Below are 18,931 nucleotides of genomic sequence, written 5' to 3' on the forward strand. Positions count from 1 at the left end.
TTACCGTTTGAAAAGCAACGCGTGTATGTTCGTCGCAGCAGGAAATTTGATGATTGCAAAAACACAAGGTTTAAAACTTAAAAATATGTGATTCTCTCGAGAACAAACATAATGACCTTGATAATTTAGAAAAAATTATACTGCAAGGAAAAACAAAATTAAATTCATCAAATCTGTTGTTCAGCATTATGTAATACTAATGGTGTTTTGTATTTCCTTCGATTATTATCAGATTTACCAAACATACTCAAATGTTCTGTTTCTTACGAATTACCTTGTATGCTTTTTTTTAGAGATTCTTCTTTTTTTAGCATTTGAATACTCTTAATCTCCCAGTTGTAACGATCATTCCACTTAGACACGTTTAGTAGAAAGCGATGGAAAGCAGAAGCATGAAAGTGAAACAGATTTATATATATATATATATGTATACATACATGCACACGTGTATAATTAACGAGTGAATGATATTTAAGTTATATTAAAGTAACATTTATTACTAGTCACACGTATTGTGGACGGAGTGTAGTGTGAGTAAATTGATGCATGAAATAAATTGCAGTCAGTGTTCAGTTAAACCCTCAGTTATATATAATTGGATTCAATTGGGATTGGATTCAAGTTGGATATATGAATCAGTATAATCAAATTGTAAAATATTAAGAGTATCTAACCAGTCATTTTTATAAACAAATAATTTGAAACATGAAAGTTTCAATAAACTTTTATAGGGAGCTAAATCCGTTTTCAACTGAATGGTACAGTAATGTTGAGGGTTTATAATGAAAAGATTTTGTGTCTTTATCCCAGTGGGTGTTGGACTGTTTAAAGTTAATTTTTGTTCACAATGTGGAGCCTCCTACCTTCTTTTTCAGTAACGCAAAAAATGACTGAGTTCGAACTTTTAATATGTCATATTTTCGTTACACTAATTCTACTGAAAAGTATTTGTGCGTATCGTATCCTTTACTTGTAAGCATGTACATGTTTCTGAAGATGTCACTATGTAAGCTGATTCCTATAGCAAGTCTCCAGGTCATGTTAAGTGCCATGGCGGACCCAAGAGCCTATACTCATGGACTTCAAATATTCCTGTATTTAGGCTTCTGAAAAGATTGTTTTGTTTAAGTCTAATAATTGGAAACCACGTCGCCCGTAACAGTATCTGCGTTCATCTGACGAATTTGAATGATATAGGGGAAGATGACGATGAATACGCCAGTTGTTGGATTTGAAAATCTAAAATCAGATGCCTCGGTAAATGTTGAATTTAAATAAATCTAAAATATTGCTTGGGATCCGCTGTGCCTTTGTAAAGCGTGGAGATTTAATCAATAAGTTAAAGTGTATGTAAGGGTGTTGACTGGTAGAAAAAAAAAGGAAGAGAGGAAGAAGAGATGATTGTCACTACCCGTTATTAATTACATGATTTTAGAAGTTGCGTACTCACGTTAATCGACTGAGGGTAATACTATTGATTATTCATATTATCACTACTATTTTGTTGGAATAAATAGAGAATGTACATATAGAAAAAAAATATCATTCCACTCTATGCACGCAGAACTGTCAGTTTCGATCGATTAACGACGCTTGTCGCGTTTTAAGAGTAGAATAGTAATCACTTCTTACGACTTTTGTAAAATTACAAGATATCTTCATCAGAGGGAAAGTATCGACAAAGAAATTTAATTAGTATAGTGTTTTATTGAACTTTACGAAGATCGCCGATGTTCGTTGAAACATCCGTGTTTGAAATGTAACGAGGAAATAAGTATCGAATTTAGTAAATCTTGTTTTAATCACTGATTTCGTGGGTTTAGATAGTAAAAAAGTAGGAGGTATCGTTGAATTCGGAACGAAAAATTGTATAATATTATTCAAGGCTAATGTAAAAAGTTTATAAATAATTAACGATAAACAAGATATAATATACAAAGATTTGTCAATAAAGAAGAAATATTCATACGTAAAGTATTTGACACCTAGTGATTGAAATGAATGATGTATTTGATTATCGTTTACATTCAAATTCGATTTTAAAACAAACGGTTTTATAGATCTAAAACCCTGGTAATATAATTTATATTAACTTTTTAGTTATGAAGTAATCCAAATTTAATTTTATATTAGTTATACTACATTTATACAAATAAAGTAATGCAAGAATTTGTATAAGACAACTGAATTGTTCCTGTTACGAACTGTTGGTAAATCATTTAATTGGAACAGATATGAGTAGCTTGAGCGTTTTGCCGTAGGTAGCGCCACAAGTCTTTTAAATAACTTTTGCATTAATTGTAAAAGTCTGAGGTATATCAATGAAAAGAAACTTTTCAATTATTGATGAAAAACAATCAAATATTATTTCAAAACACTTCAAATTCAATTTAGGAGAATTTCACAGACAACCTAATACCGCTGGATAAAATTTCGAATTCCAATTTGAGCAGTTTTCCCCCATTTTTTGTTATCATATATTTTGTCTTATTACATTTTGTTATACAGATTGTCAAAATGGAGTTAACAATCATTTTGATCGTCAGTAAATTTTTATGTGTTTTCATGATTATGTTCATTGTGATACAATCTATTCAATTGTTATAACCGCCCTGAATCATAAATCGTTAGTCATAGGTGGGAAGAATGATTCAACCAGTACGTATGTAAATATAAAATATATATTTTCAAATGTACCTATTCAATAATATCTCGAATTTCATGCAGTATGTTTTTTTTTGTATTAAAGCAAATTAATATTTATTATAAACGTCTCGAATGTTACGTCGAGTCTCTGGACTTTAACAATCAGTAAGAGTACACAAACTGAAAGTCAAGAATAAACACTTTCTTATTTATTAATTCCTCTACAGTGTTCATCAAATTTGTTTATACAAAAGGAAATTTAGCATCAAATTCGTTTCAATTCAGAATCCGCTAGCTATAAAAAATAAATGAACTACGATGTATTTAGCGGTGTACAACTAAAATATGTTCGTGATCTATGTTAAATTTACAGGTTATGATATTCCTTTATTTACTAACAATACTACGTGTCCTGACACCAAATATTTCTATGTTTATTTAAACCCAGAGTGCCTTCCGGAGGTACATATATTTTAACTATACCAAGAAACATACAAAGACAATGGATTTTATATATTTATAACGTATACAAATGTATAGAACACAATGACAATTGAACAAAGCTGAATGATACCTCTATTACGCTTTTAACATTATATATTCCTTAATTATCGAAATGAGTTTCTGTGATCACGGTTCCCGTAAGAATAATCAATGAAAACAGAAATTCACACGGCATCTGCAGTTCTATCAAAACATGTAAACGCACGAACATAACGGGTAGAAGGGGGGAGGGGTGCAAGAGCAACATTTTTCCCTCGATACGCTCTGTACAGTGAGTTACAGGGGGTTGTCGCGTGAATTTTACATCCGCGAGATGGTACACACTCATTTTTGACTCTCGCTGTACGTCTTACGGGAGGACGATGGGATCGCGTGCTACATAGTACGCTGGGATTGGCCGTGGCGCCACCCCACTCCGCGGCGGGTTTCAGTCGAGCTCGAACCTTCGTCGGGTGTGGAGTGCGTGTCGTTCGGTCTTGTGTCAGTGTTCAGATTATTCACAGAAAATCAAGGTAAGAGGAACCATCATTTCCGAGGCGTATCCCACTTACACAACTGTGAGACTACGTGTCCGTTTATACAATATTCGTGACGAATTTCTTCTATCCGGCGAGATCGTTGAACGAAAAAACCGTGGTCGTGTTTATATAGGACATTACGCGGTGAACAAACGTAATAATAAGATCGTTACACAAGATCCAGTTTCGGTGTTCGAGTCGATTTACGTCGAAATGAAATTTCGATGTTGGGAACACCGATCCAACGGTCGTTCTAACGAAAGCAACAACACACAAGAGACAGCGCCTCTCCCCCACGAGATAAGAGGGACAGAGAGGGAACGTGGTGGCGCTCAGAGCCGTCTTCTTCGTGTGTACTCTCGGGGATCGATACATACAGTATACACACTCGCCGCGACGTTCGCTCGTGTAAGGTTACGATACGTGTACGCGAGCTCCATGCGGGTGTGTATGCCGCCTCTCTCCGCCACCCTCGTTACGCTCTCGCGTCCCTGTGTGTCGCGTGCGTGCTCCCCAACGGGTAAAGATGGATTTTCGGTGTGTAACCAGTCGTCGCGTCGTCGACAACGCAGGAAAATTCAAAGAAATCTAGAAGTACGCGCCGCGCCGTTGCCCGCTATGCGGGTACCCCGTGAAATGCCACCCTCCGTCGGTCCACCGTCGGGCTGAAAGGAAACGCATGAGAATGACAGTAGCCGCACGGTGAAGACGCGTCTGTAGGGGAGCTTTCGGAGGCTGTCGTTTCAACTGCCGCGAATTTACAATACACCAGACGGCTCGGGACACGTTACAATGACCCTCGCTTGATCTTGGGTGTTATTTTGGCTGGGGATCGTAAGAAAATTGTAGAAGGCGAATAGTTACTCCTAGACGAGAATCTGAACGTGGTCGACTGGTATATTTGTGCGAAGTAATTTTCACATGATATATTGTACTGGATGCCCCACCTAGCTTTACCATTTGGCATATTTATTATTGTTTTTTTACGTGCAGGTAGATAGGTATAGACAAAGGCATTTGGAATAGGGAATCTAAGGTCACAATGCACGAAGGAAAAGGGCACAAAAGGCGGGGTGCTGTCTTTCGACTTTTATTCACCCTAACCTTTTTCGTGGAATACTTTCATAGAACTTTTTCTACGTTGTGCTATCGTGTTCTCGGGAATATCTTAGGATGTATCTCTGCTTAATATTGTTTAATACTTCGTAGTAGTTCTTACAGAATATTCGAGTTGTTAGTGAAGTACGTATATGTCGGTTGTAATCTAGATTCGAACAATTTGGGTTGGTTTCTATGCGACCTGTGGTTTTATAAAGAAGTTGCAATCGAATCAGAGCATCAGTCGAAGTTCTTCCTGTTAGATCGAACGATAAGCACGGTTATGGAAAACACTAGTCGCCCGGGAATAATTCCAACCACGGGTCTCTCAATTTCGATAAAAAGGAATTCGTACCCGGTAAGGTTGAACCTCACGGCAATAGCGTGACAGTATGCAGTAATGTAAACGAACTCTGTTACCAGCGGGGTATAACCTCCACGCTATACGTTTCCGATATTCCCGGTTGGATTTTTACTTTCGACGTCTCTTTCTACGAAAGCTTGCAGCCATCGCCAGTGTATCCGGTTGTACGTGTATGTACACGTATATTACGTTTTCTCGCGTGTACTCCTGGAAATCGGTATGGTGACCGACCAACAGAGAATAGCCGTAATACGCTCGACTGATTGTGGGAACCGACACCGCACGAGCTCGCGACCGTTGAGATAGCGATGGGATCAAGTTCAATATGCATTTATAAATATCGATCGATCTAATGCTTTAAGTGTCCTTCCATTGAAATTGAGTGGCTCTCGTCAAAGTAAACGTCGGATTTAATGTCCATAGATATGTTGTACGAAATATTCTTATTGCTTGATTTAACATTTCATGGAACGAATTTTTGTATTAGATCATTCAGATTAGTTTATTTATATAATTGTACAGGGTGTCCATCCAAACGTGAGCAAGGTTAGTATCTCATTTGCTTTTGATTTGCAAAGAATTTAACTCAAAGTAATGTCCATCAAGTTGGATATATTTTTGCATTAATCCCGTTATCCTAGCTATTTTATTATTTAAATCTACTTTCATACATTTGTGGATTTTTCGTAATCAAGGTCACACGAAGGTCACAGTATTCTAGGTCATTTAATTGGTCTTGATCTCGACTATAGTGCCACGATGATAAAAATAAAGCATCGGATTAATTTGAAGTTTTATATTTTACTTTGTGGTGGTAACCCTGCTCGCGGGGTACTCGAACACTTCACTACGTAAAGAAATTAGGATAGACCACAGTAAGCTGGGTAACTTTTTGCGTAATAGGAAATATCCTAACCTATTTATCGGTTCGGCGAGCAACTGTGTTTATCGGTGAATATAAGACCGGTACATGGAAGGGAAATTTTTACCCGTGTAATTGCTCGGTTTCGGTAAAGAAGTGTTGACATATTTTTTTGATAAGAATAATATCTGAATGTTTTGACGAACCTTTGTGGAAAAGGACGCAATGACCATGCACATAGCACCACGTCATTTACAACTACTAGACTATCTAACAGTTGCCCTTAATGGGGCTCGGTCGTTGCTGGAACCATCTGTGAATCGTCCTCTGACTCACCTACGACCTCCTAGGTACACGTGTTAAAACGTACGCAATAGTCGTATATGTACATGTACAGGGTGGACAATATAACCTGATCACCTTAGCTATTTCCGTCGCTACCAGACCGGTTCAAATGAATTTTTTTAATTTCTTGGATCTAAGAATTCTACCAGTTAGTTACAGTGTGCATTTTATAAATAATTTGTCCTTTATATTTTCAAGGGTACCTTCCGTTTTTTAAACTAAATTACTTATCTATTACTAGATAAAAAGTTGAATTCGCTAAACACCAGCAAACATTTTCTTTTTTCCTTAGAATTGAAGATATAATAGAAAGGAAGTATTTTAGAGGAATCCTGCAATGCCACACATTAATCCAATATGTTGTGCTATCAAATTGGTCTGACCTTTTGTACGATGTTTGTAAATATTGAAACGTTCCCCGTCCACTGATAATTAATAGCTCCCACAGGCGTAAATGAGTACCTCTGTAATGTTTCGAAGGCATATTTACAATCGCGTATCATTATAGTAACAAGTGAAGAGTTGGAATAATCATAATTTATGAGGCGTGTAAACGTAATGTTCTGATACCGTGCTATCCATTACGTTACATATTTTAACGCCTACTTAAAACGCTTCGGCAGTTATCGTTGACCTGATTACCAATTGATGAAAAGATTTTCTATATAAACATTTCTAATATTTTACAATTCAAATTATAAATACGAGTTCTATTTAAACATTTCTAACATTTTCCAATTTCAATGATGAAAACATTTTCTATTTACAAAATCCAAGGTGACTTACAAAACAGTATTTGTGCACTAAAACAACCTACAGTTATTACAAATGTGCTTTCCCCTTGAAATAATTTAACTTTCACCGTGTAACAATTTACATCGAATCATTCGTGAATAAGTTCAAGATTTCAGGTTAGGTGAATCATGGTGTATTACACGATTTCGGTTTTCCCTGTACTGTACGGGTATTCGGTAACTATTTACAGTCATATTAATTCCAAATTTCAAACGCATATATTCCATTGTAGAGGCAGGGCTAGTATGCATCGTTACGACCGAATTTACATTTAGTTCCGCGTACACTCGCTTGAGTACGCACGTCACCCGTAAAACAAATCGAATTTTAATAATCGTCCGTTGTAATTTGTTCGTTGTGCAACAGACCTAACTGTCGGCTTTACTTGACGCACAGAGCTATCGCAGGATGCTTGGAATCAATAACACAACCGACTGAAAGTGGTGGTGTCAATTTCAATGAAACTGGAACGCGCGACGACGGTTATTAATTCCGTTAAAGAGTACCTCGCGTTCGCTCACCGAAGGTTAGGTTCGCGTCGGTTGCCCGCGAATTCGAAGTTATCGACCAGGCGCCACGAGAAATCTGTATTTTCGACGGGAAACGTGACCCGGTTGGTTGGCAAAGAGTCGACGTCGACGATAGCGCTTTTGTTTCGAGCGGTGCCAATGATAATTAACCAGTTGAATGAGGAGTGCATAACACAGTTTCAGTTTCCTCGTGTCGCGAGTTTGATATTGTTCGAAACCGTAACCTCGAACACGATTCATTTGAAATAATTGCCTACTCGTTGCTAAACTTGTCTCGAATTTAATATGTAGTTAACTAAATTTTACTGATGGTTTCGAATTATTCTTTCGAGTTTGTACTTGTATATTAACGGTTACTAAAAAAAGCTTCATTTCGATTAACCTCTTGAGGGATAGTGGCGCATGTATGTACCCTTCCGAGCAAACTCAGTTTCCGCTAGGGGAAAAATGGCGTAGGAAAAGGGTCTTCTACCACTTGGTAAATTTATTTCAAGTAATGAAATAAAGGTTAAATCGAATGTCAATTTAATATAAAGTTAAGTAATTGCCGAGATCAAGTAAGAGGAGGCCCTTTCCCTACACAACTTTTTCCTCTAGCGGTAGCCGATTTTGCACGTGAGTGTAAGTTTTTCTTTCATTCAAGCATGATTTCAAAGATATATAATGAGTATTATTGTAAATGAACACTCATTCGGAAATTTCGTAAAAAAAAAAAAGGATGAACTATCAATTGATTGTCATTAATATTTACAAATATATTTTAAATAGCTTAAAAAAGATCAAGAAAATTATTTTTTCCGCTCTGAATAATTTGTCCCTGAAGAGGTTAACCGCGCCAGTGAACTGCGTTTGTAAACGGTATCGTCTTTGTGAACACTAATCGATTCCAGTGAAACGAATGTTATGTGACTATGCTCCTCGTCGGGTGGCCGATGACCCGGCCATAGGACATCAAGAATTAATCACCCTGCCGAAACGCTATCTTCTCAATTTCTTCCATTTCGGTACGTTTGTCATTATTTTTCTGGAGACTCGATCAAATTCCGTCTCTTTGCATGATAACACAATTCTAATTTCCTCTTGCTTCATCATCAAACCGATCCATTTAGCACGTGCGATATTCTCGTCCGACACAATGCCCGTTCGTCACTGCCTCTCTCTATCACGGTCAGCGGAACCAGGACAAAAATCAGCAGATATTACCATTATCGAGGTAGGCAAAAAAAACTCAATAGAAATTATCGACAGGCGGCCACCGATCGTTCGTCAAATCGAGGATCTTTCTCCGAACATCTCGAGCACGCTCGTGCGCGACAGGAGCGTGCGTGTGTCTCCTCGCGAGTGAATCGAACGGAAGCGTTATTGAATTGGCAATATACAGTCCGAGAAGAGCGAACGGTGTTCATCGGAATGCGTCGTTGCGTCGCTGTATATATCACTCTATATACGTCACTGGCCGGCCAACGGGCGCACGTGTCTTCTTCGGCTCTCTCAAACAAACGATCGGCATACGAGAGGTGAGAGAGGACGATCTATTCAGACCTCGGGCGGAATGCAGAAAAAGCCCCCCCCACTGGACGTTTCAGACAAAAGGATATCGGCAGTTTCGTTCCCGTGGTGGAAGTGGAAGCCTTCCTGGACCCGTTATCCGTCTGTCGGCCCGTTTCTTCACCCCCGAGTCGCCCGCGTGCGCCACGAAATCTGAGATCCTATCTGAAGAGACTCGTTTCAGCGAGGGTTTCACGCTCGACAGTTGACGAGCGAGTTCGCCGCCATTTTCTTCGATTTTTTTTTTCGTGGAAGCTGCGATTTTAAAAGGGAGATACATGCATACATACGTACTGACGTGAACGAGATTTACTCACGGTTTCACGCGTTCGTTTCGCAGGAAGGGGACTATCAGGAAACGTGCGATATTTTTCGGTACAGGAGAATCTCTTGTATCCGAACGCCTGTTATCGGATTACTTTGATATTCGACCGTTCTAATGTCCGATGTTGTATTTTCGGAACGTTCTATTATCCAATCGCTTTACCATCTGAACGTTCTTTCATCCGAACATTCTATTATCCGAACATTCTATTCGAACATTTTATTATCCGAACATTTTATTATCCGAACATTTTATTATCCGAACATTTTATTATCCGGACATTTTATTATCCGAACGTTCTATTATCCCGACGATCTACCATCCGAACGTTCTATTATCCTGACGCTCTACCATCCGAACGTTCTACTATCCGCGCAGGGTGTCTCCTTAAAAAATAATTTCAAAATTGAAAACCATCCAACATCTTATTTTGAACATCAATTTTGAGAAGGGTAAACATCGTATTACTAGTATCACTTCGAAATTTTGAATATCAAATATCTCCTGACCTAATAGTTTTTCGACATAAATAGCGTAATACCAGTATCGTGCATCTAAATAGGACTAGCAGTCTCAAATATCACGTCTGACTTCAACTTTCTTCCACGGTTCGTTAATAAATCACTGAAAACCCGTAGGTGTAAGAACCTCTCACATCGAATTTCCTCTAAACGAGACATAACTGGTCCAACCGGCTAATTAAGTTTTCCCCCAGCATATACATAAAAAGCGACTCGAGTGTCACAAAAGAATAATGTCTTCGTAACTGTGCCGCGGCTGGTCTCAGTCTTAATCAACCCTGTTCATCAATTACCATTTCACCAACCACGCGACAAATACGATATTATCGTTATTAATAATAACTCGTTCGTAACCATTTCATCGGAATGGTCTTCAGCGTAAAATGGCACTGCTGGAGTTTCCTCGGTTAATTCGACGCTGAGGCGTGTCTTCGGGGCATCGCTGCGGTTGAAACCGTGAAAAATAGCATCGGCTGAAAAGCGTCTTATGTATAATCATTTGGATATATATAGAGTCGGAAGAAGCCAGCTTTCAAGCCCCCCCTTCTCTCGGTTTCCGCCGCGAATTATCGTTGAATTAACATCTCTCGCGTTATCCGTCTCTGGCCACGATACAGCCCGCCTCTTCGCCTTTCACCGCTCGAATTTTCCGTGCAAACGCTTCGGGCCTCCTCCGCGAACCAGCCGGAAGAACACGGGCCGGAGGAGTGACTTCGTGCTTGGACGTTTTTTTTTTTTTTCACGGTGAAATTGCACGGCAAACTATGCAGAAACGCCCCCATCCCCTGAAAAGAAAAATTACGCGTCCGAAGGGAGGGCACAAATGTGAATCACCACAGAGCGCAGAATCCGCGAGGGTAACGTTTTGTTACACACGTTTTGGCTGAATGCACCAAAAAAAGAGGTCGAGCTGGTACCATTCGAAATTCCAACGATGATGGTCGTTAAGATGTTATTCCACCCTGATCGTTTAAACATTGTAACTTTGTGAATTTTTTCTGGGAATAGAATATAACTAGAAATCAGTTGCAGGGCCTGTTAGTATGTATAATTGTTCAAATATAGAAAAAGATTTTTTTCATAGAAAATCGTGGTGCTGGTGCAGAGTATTATAGTTTTCTGGTACTAGAGTATTATGGTTTTTAGGTTTGAATTAAATTTAATTTTCTGGAAGAAATTTCCGGTGGAAATACATGGGATTTTTTTGTTATCTCAAAAACTTCCTTTTTTTTTACAGATGTTTGTGTATAAAACTTGTCCACCAAAATCGATTTTTTCATTTCAAATTCGTAGCATTTTTTTGCAGAGCTAAAGATTCTTAAAGAATCCTACGTATTTTCGATGGAATCACGAACGAAGATGGCCGACCTAGAAAAATGTGAATTCCTCCGCGACGCAGAAACGTCTAGTTCCTCGATCTCCACCGTCGAGTCGATCGATATTCAATTATCGTGGACTTCCGCCGACTGAGTTCCAAAGAGACCGAGAAATATTACGGAAGTTCTTTTTTGCCGTTTTTTTTTTAAAGGAAGTCTTGTAACTGTTCAATCTGATGACTTGATGGGATTTGCATGTAATACTCAAAAAGGATGCATCTGATAGCACGCCATAAAATGTCATTTTTTTCTTTTTACTTTAAATAATAGCGGAAATAATTTCGGTGTTCGAGTTAAAATTAACACCCTGTATATTTCCCACGTTTCGTTGAAATTTAGAAAAATGGCCCCAATTAAGTTTCCTCGCGTTAATATTCCTCGCAAGAGATGCGTCTAGCCTTGAGAGAGAGAGGGAGAAGTTTCTTGGGCAATTAGGGACACCATCTCACTCTGTCGTAACTTAATTCAGACCATTTAATAATTTTCTAAGAGCGGAAGTGACTTGGAGTGGAGGCAACGTAACGATCTCCTGGTTCTATGTCGACGTTAGAATGCTATTTATTTGGTGGAATTCAATGGATTATTATTGTCATCGAAGATTCGACGAGAGTTAAGTCGTGTTCGAGTTTTCACTGGAGGACGTTGTTAATTAGAACCGATGAGCAGTTTGTATTCGTATAAATATTCATATGCTGGAACGGTGCTTGAACACTCGTAGCCTTTTTCATTGCTCATCGAGCTGGAAGAGATAATTGGTAGAGGTGCACGCGTACTGGTGAGATTTTAATGTGTTTATGTCAATTTTAAAGCAGATATGTTTCTTGTGGAACTGTCGAAAGTGTATCCAATGTGAAATTGATTCGAGAGCTACAATCGAAGAAGAAAGTATTACATACTTTAATTGATAGTATTATTTTCACTGTAATATTAGGTTAAGAATAATTTACTTTCGAGTACACATCTTTTTTTTTATACGATTTTGAAATAACACGGTCGAACAAAAAAACTTGGTGCAAGAAAAAATGTATTGTAGTATTTCTAATATTTTTTATTGAAAATATTTCATTTTTTTCTTCTTGCAATATTTATGTGATAATAATTGTATTTTAGGTAGAATACAATTGAAATGTGTATGAATTTTATTTTGCTTTCAAATATTTATATGTATTTACATATAAATTTTTGTCGTTTTTTTCACGATTTTTTGGGGAACATATCTTTTATGTAAAAAAAGAGTGTATACCTACTGGAGATTAGTAGAGAAGTCATTTTTAACTTGTTACACTAACGACAATACAGTCAATTCATGGTATAGTAATTTTTATAAAAAGTTCATAAAATATCTCTGAATGAATTGAAAGTCGTTAGTTTTGGATTTATTGAAAGTCTCGAAAATGTTTGAATCTACTGAGGTTCTCGAGTGTTTCTAACGACTTGAAAATTTTTAAGCATTCTGGATGACTTAAGTGTCCTGAGAACCTTAGGAACCTTAAAAGCATCCGAGGTTTCGGAAGTCATGAAAGTTTTAAGTCTCAAATGTTTTTTTTTACAATATTACTCGTTCTAAAGATCTTGCGGCTCTTGGTGATCTTGAGAATCTTGAGAATTTTGAATTTCCTGGTAGCCTTCAAGTCGTTGGCATTTAAGTGTCCCGAGACCGTTTAAATTTCCAATGCATCTTAAATATCTTACAACGTATCTTAGAAGCACTTTTCATCGTGCATTCACATTAATCTCGTGGTACAACTTTCATTAACTTTTAAATTATATTACATTATAACTTACATGATATATGTTAATGAAAGTTGTATCATATTATAAGTTTTATAACATTCGATCACCAAATCGAACTCAGGAAAGTTATTTTTAATTAAATCATAAATATGGAATACTAATATATTATGTATTATACAACCGGTAATCTTGCACGATCCCTCGAACCAATTCAAAGATAATATTATTAATAACTACTAAGTCATTATTCGAGGTGATTAAGTTAGTTGAGGCATCCTGCATTCCACTGAAAATTACAACATATCCAAGTGTCAACAAAATCCGAAATTTTGAATTTTGAACCGAAGCCCCTATTAGACTATTCTATTAACCTATTATTTCTCATGTACGACATTCGATCAACCATTTCATCCTCGATAAAAAAATTCCAAATTTTCCACTGACTCGCCAGAATTCACCATTTTATTATTCGAGTGAAATTCTGCTCAACTCACGGTCAAAACGAAACCCAACCCGAGGGGACAGCTCCCGAATGGAAGTAAGAAACAAAAGTCTCGTAAACTAGAGAAAGTATCGGAAGTGGTCCAGAAGCTGTGTGGACGTTGACCGACCGTCGACATATCGTAAGCATCTGGCGAGCACGTTTGTTTACGCGAATAGTAGCCCCGCTGTCGCATGGTTATTTGCGTTGGCGATCGTTCTGTATCGTGGTCCCTTTTACGAGGTCTTCTTCTGTGACATCTGGCCCCAAAGAGAACTTGTGGGATCGAGGGCCCGCCCAAGGGTCACAACGGAATCTGTGGTCGGAACGATGGGTTTTTCCCCCGGCTGTGAAAATCCGTTTTTCGTCATCTTCGATTTCAGGGACACGTTTTGACTCCGGTTACGGTTCGAGAATTTACGGTTTGGTGCTTAGAGATGATCAGAATTTTTTGGGATTTGTTTTCTAAATAACTATGCAAGATATCTCGGTGAATATTTTCACGTTTTATTAACCTATCTTTGGACAGTAAATTTCCCATTTCTGTACAGGGTGAGTTACTTAAGATAAGAATAATTCCTGCGAAGGTCGTTTGAAGGTTAACATGTTATACGCGGTTGAATTTTGTGTTTTCATTAACCGTAACGTTGCACTAATCGAAGATATGAACTTTCGTTATCATTAGATTTTTATGAAAAATGAGACTTTATGAAGTGATTCATGAAAACAAGAGTGAAAATAGACAATTATTTCCTTTCTCAGGGATTTTAATGGGATTAAAATAAAATAAGAAACTTATTGAACTCGATCGAATTTTTCTCCTTTACTTCACATACTTCTGTATGCTATAAGTGTATAAAATCCACAGTCTAGTTATCATAAAGTCAGCTGTGGCTGCCAACGGGTTAAACCAGCTGCGAAAATCTACGGTTTGCGTTTCGAGGATTTAACCCTGCGAGAACCTACTGGGTAATGTCCTCTCTCCCAGCGATATTTATCCTCCTCCGCCTGGCCCGTTGATTTATCACGGACGGACGGCATAAAGGTACAGAGAAACGCGCACGATTCTTTATCCTCGCGTCTGAAATTGTACGGGACGCAGGGAACAACAATCGGTGGCCTCGTGGCGTTGTCCCGCGACATTGAAATACGCGAGAATTCCCGCGGGAGCCGGAAACACGGGCAACGTTTTGCACTTTTAAAGTGGCTTCCGCGAATTTTTTCTAATTATAAATATAGTTGAAAATTTAACAGAATATTCTCAGAAGCTTCAACTTTCGATTGCTACCAAAAAATCGCAAGGTCGACGATGGAATTATTGAAAAAGAAACGTTACAAAAATGTCTTTATGGAACTGTAGGTGACAGTGAAAGATTAATTATTTTTTATTTAGTTGAAAGAAATGATAGATTAAGTGGTTATAGATTTTTTTACGAAGATTATGATGGCACGAAAAAAAAAACGGCTAAATGCATAGTGTTTTTAACGCTTTCACGGAAAATCCTGTTGTAGCTGGAGTGTTAAAAATTTGGCAGCGTAAAAATCATGTTATTGTGACTTTATTTTTGCATAAACACAATGAAACGGATTTTTCGTGCTGTGGCTTTATCGTTTGATCAGCCATTGTAAGATACTTTCCTATTATTGATTATAAGACTGATGGAAAATCGTCGGACATTTTACAAAATCTCTTCTGTCAAGAATCGGTAATGTGGAGGTGAACTGAAATTGATGCAAGTTTCATGAAATCGATGCCGTGCATATTCGCAACACGTTGCCACCTGTGTAGGCCGTTTTACGGTGGTCACTCCCGAGTCGATAGTCGTGTTGCTTCGACTTCTTTTAACCCGTCGACCCCGTTGACGGTCGGTCAACGTGCTATTGATCTTTTCACGGAAATTCTTTATTGGATCAGAGCAAGCGTGAAGAGAGATTCTTTGACGGTGGAAAATTCTTGGTCTATTGACGTTTCACTTGATTCATGAGAGGGAAATCTAACGGGATGGAATATTTTGTATGGAACTCGGAAAATTTAACAGGCACGAAAACCTAAAATAGTTCGCTAATTAGAGTCTTGAGGATTTTTAATGGCTCTGGTATTTGTTGTCTGCGAAGGTTCTTAGAGGCTTGGGAGTGTTCAAAGAAGACATTGAAACTTTGAAAATTGTAGTGAACTTGGTAGATGTTTCGAAAAATCTGGAATACTAGTCTTAGAAGATCTGAACGTCTGAGAGTATGACAGTTTAGAAATCTTAGAAACTCTAGGGATCTGGGAGTCTGACAGTTTATAAATCTTACAAGGAGTTTATTTTAGGTGTCCGCCTCCGATTGCTTTGGTTTTCGGATATGTTTTAGAGGACCGAAAAATATGAGATACGTATTTTTTTATAGCGGCCCGTTTTCATATTTAGGGGGTGAAACCACCCCTCAAAGTTTCGACCCGGAAGTACTATCTCGAAAACCAGAGGAGATACATGAAAACTTCTAATGGACGAGGTCTGCGGTTTTTTATGTAGAATAATATGGTGCTAACAAATTGTCCAAAATATAATTTGTTTATAACAACAAAATTTCGGATAGAAATTTCGAGTGATGGTTTCACCCCTTGAAGTCGCGTCTCAGCCGATAAAAAAAATACGTGTCCTTTATTTTTGACTGCTTAACAGACATACGAAGTTTCATCAAAATCGGAGGGGGACACTTCCGTGCCTTCCCTTGTGAGATATACGCGTAGTTTCCTCCAAAAAGGTTCTCAAAATGATATTTTTTTGTTACAAACAAATTGTATTTTTGACAATTTGTTAACACCAGTTTATTGTACATAAAAAACCATGAAAGCCACCAATTGAAAGTTTTCATGTATCTCCTCTGGTTTTCGAGATAGTACTTCCGGGTCGATACTTTGAGGGGTGGTTTCACCCCCTAAATATGAAAACGGGCGGCTATAAAAAAATACGTATCTCTTATTTTTCGGTCCTCTAAAACATATCCGAAAACCAAAGCGATCGGAGACGGACACCTAAAATACACTCCTTGTTAGAAGCTCTGGAGGTCTGGGAATCAGGAAATCTTTCAAGGATCTAAAAGTCTGCGAATCTGAATGCCTCGAAAGTTCTGAAAGTCTGATAGTTTAGAAATTTTAGAAGATTTGAAAGTCTGAGTGTCAGGACGTCTTAGAAGATCTGAAAAGTCTGAGAGTATGAAGGTCTGAAAAATCTGATCGTCTGAGGGAAGTTGAAGGTCATGAAGGCTGTAAAAGCACTGAGAATTCGAACAATGTTAGAAAAATTCTGGAACTCAGACAGTCGAAAATTCACGAACGTTTCGGAATATCCAAACGTGTGCGGTGTGTGTCACGTAATTTGTACCCTGTGTGTTGAGGCAGTTAATTAATTTCGAAGTGTCTTAAGGACGTGCAATCGGACTCGAATCGATCGATCCATTGTTTCGAAGACCGTTGATATTCGTCGACGTCGAGTTCCGGAAGGTCGGGTTCCCAATCTCGATTCGGTATTTGCATTCCGTAACCATTCCTCGAACGACATTATTGGTTCCTTGGGGCACCGGTCAGGGGAGTGACGACGAGCGGGGTGGGGGGGGGATAATATGAAGAATTGAAAGGGATTCCCCTTCTCTTCAGACGCGCAGACGTTCCACCGGAATAAGGAAGCGCCTTTGAAGATTTAAACAGTATTTGCGTCCCGCCCCCCCCCCCTCATCTCGGCTATCAGCCTTGCCAAGAACGTACGAAAGATTAATGCAACCGCTCGAACGGCGCCAAAGAAACCGCAATTATGCCGCCTGGTTTCAGTGATTCGTGATCTCTCTGTCGAAAGATTTTCGTTACTTCGCGGGACACGATTCAACGGTATATGTATACGAGTTCACTGTCCCATTTCGTAATTCGTTGCGTATTCTTATCGGTCTAACTGCTTCTGTTCGTCTCATTTGGGCTCCATTCAATGGGCCTCCTTAACCCTTTAACGGTGTTTGACGAGTATACTCGTCATGAAGAAATGACCACTTTTAAATTACCTTTTGTTATGAAAAATTGAAGTTTTACCTGAAATTGAAAAATTTATTTATTTTATTGGATTAAAGGAATCGAATTGTTTAAGGTACATCTGCGAATTTTTCCTATTTTTTTTTTTTTAATTACGAATCTTTTAAGTTCATTTTGTGTGGCGGACATACGAAGGTCAATCTTGTTTCTATTTTTTTAGGTTTGGAAATATACTCAATTTAGATTCATCCACTAAAGTTCAGGAGATACATTTTAATTTCGGAAATTGCAAAATCAACTGTTTCGAATATCGATGACTCACCCTGTATAAGGTACCTAAAAACGCTGAATAAAGAAACGTACATGAATTCATCGGTTTGTCATCCGAGAGTTTCGTCCGAGCCGTTTATTTTCAAAATTATCGAAAAACCGTATACTTGCACCGTTTCCAAAATAAACGGCTCTATTTATCATCCGTTCTAACATTTCCAACGAACTTGACATCTCCGATACGAACTGCAAGATCTGTCTTCAGCAAAAATATCCCAGTTAAACAAAGGTCCGTTCGATTCTCCTTTTGTCCTCTCCTGAACCATCGCATCGAATGAAACTCGACAGTGGAGGAGTAGACGGGGTTACGATAACCAGCGGGAAACCCGATAAAAGTATATATACGCTGCCAAGCGAAACGAAATTATCCTGGAACCCCGGGAAAAACTCGCCTCGCGCGAGACGCTATTATACGGGTTACAAAGTTAAACCCTCCAGCCGTCGTCTCTGTGTCCCGAAGAATTCAAAACGTGGAACCGACCACACCCCGCGAAAAGGGTTCTTTGAAGTTCCTCTGCCAGCCAGCCAGAGTCCTCTCTCGCTTACGATTGCCTCGAGAAAAAAGAAATGTTCGCTGGTAAATAGTGCGCGTCTCTTTACTTGGGTGAAATTAGAAGGAACACGTGTGTATGTAAACGATGATGCGTGACGGCGGCCATCTTTGTTCATATCACGCGGAATTAGGATAAAATGTATCGTCCTGGTAGCTTGTGATTACATCCTGATTGTTGAGCAATGGTCAGTGACCATCTACAGTATTACGGCGATCACTGTCAGACTGGTTCTACACGATTATTGTCAGGGCGTCATCCCCACCATTGGGGAGGAGGGAAGTTGTCAAGCAAAGAATATATTTACGACAGTCTAAAACATTTCTCCTGTTCGATGCTTGTCGCGACGCGGATCCGAATTCTTGACAATAATCGATTGAACACTGTATTAAGTGATAAT

At 38.5% G+C, this 18,931-nt stretch overlaps 1 protein-coding gene across 3 annotated transcripts in view; it reads left to right on the forward strand.

Moving 5' to 3' along the window:
• Nucleotides 1-3,588: 3,588 nt before the first annotated feature.
• The window catches only part of LOC107186510 (protein tweety), a 46,430-nt gene continuing 31,087 nt past the window's right edge, over nucleotides 3,589-18,931 (forward strand). For 2 of the 3 annotated variants that reach the window (XM_015574389.1, XM_015574392.1), the window contains exon 1: nucleotides 3,589-3,662. The gene's annotated coding sequence lies outside the window, so the exon portion shown is untranslated. Of the gene's footprint in view, nucleotides 3,663-4,069; nucleotides 4,113-18,931 lie in introns of those variants that run through there. The other variant, XM_015574391.1, reaches the window with a different exon arrangement.

The sequence above is a fragment of the Dufourea novaeangliae genome, unplaced genomic scaffold, assembly GCF_001272555.1.
Source record: "Dufourea novaeangliae isolate 0120121106 unplaced genomic scaffold, ASM127255v1 scaffold65, whole genome shotgun sequence".
NCBI classification, from domain to species: Eukaryota; Metazoa; Arthropoda; class Insecta; order Hymenoptera; family Halictidae; genus Dufourea; species Dufourea novaeangliae.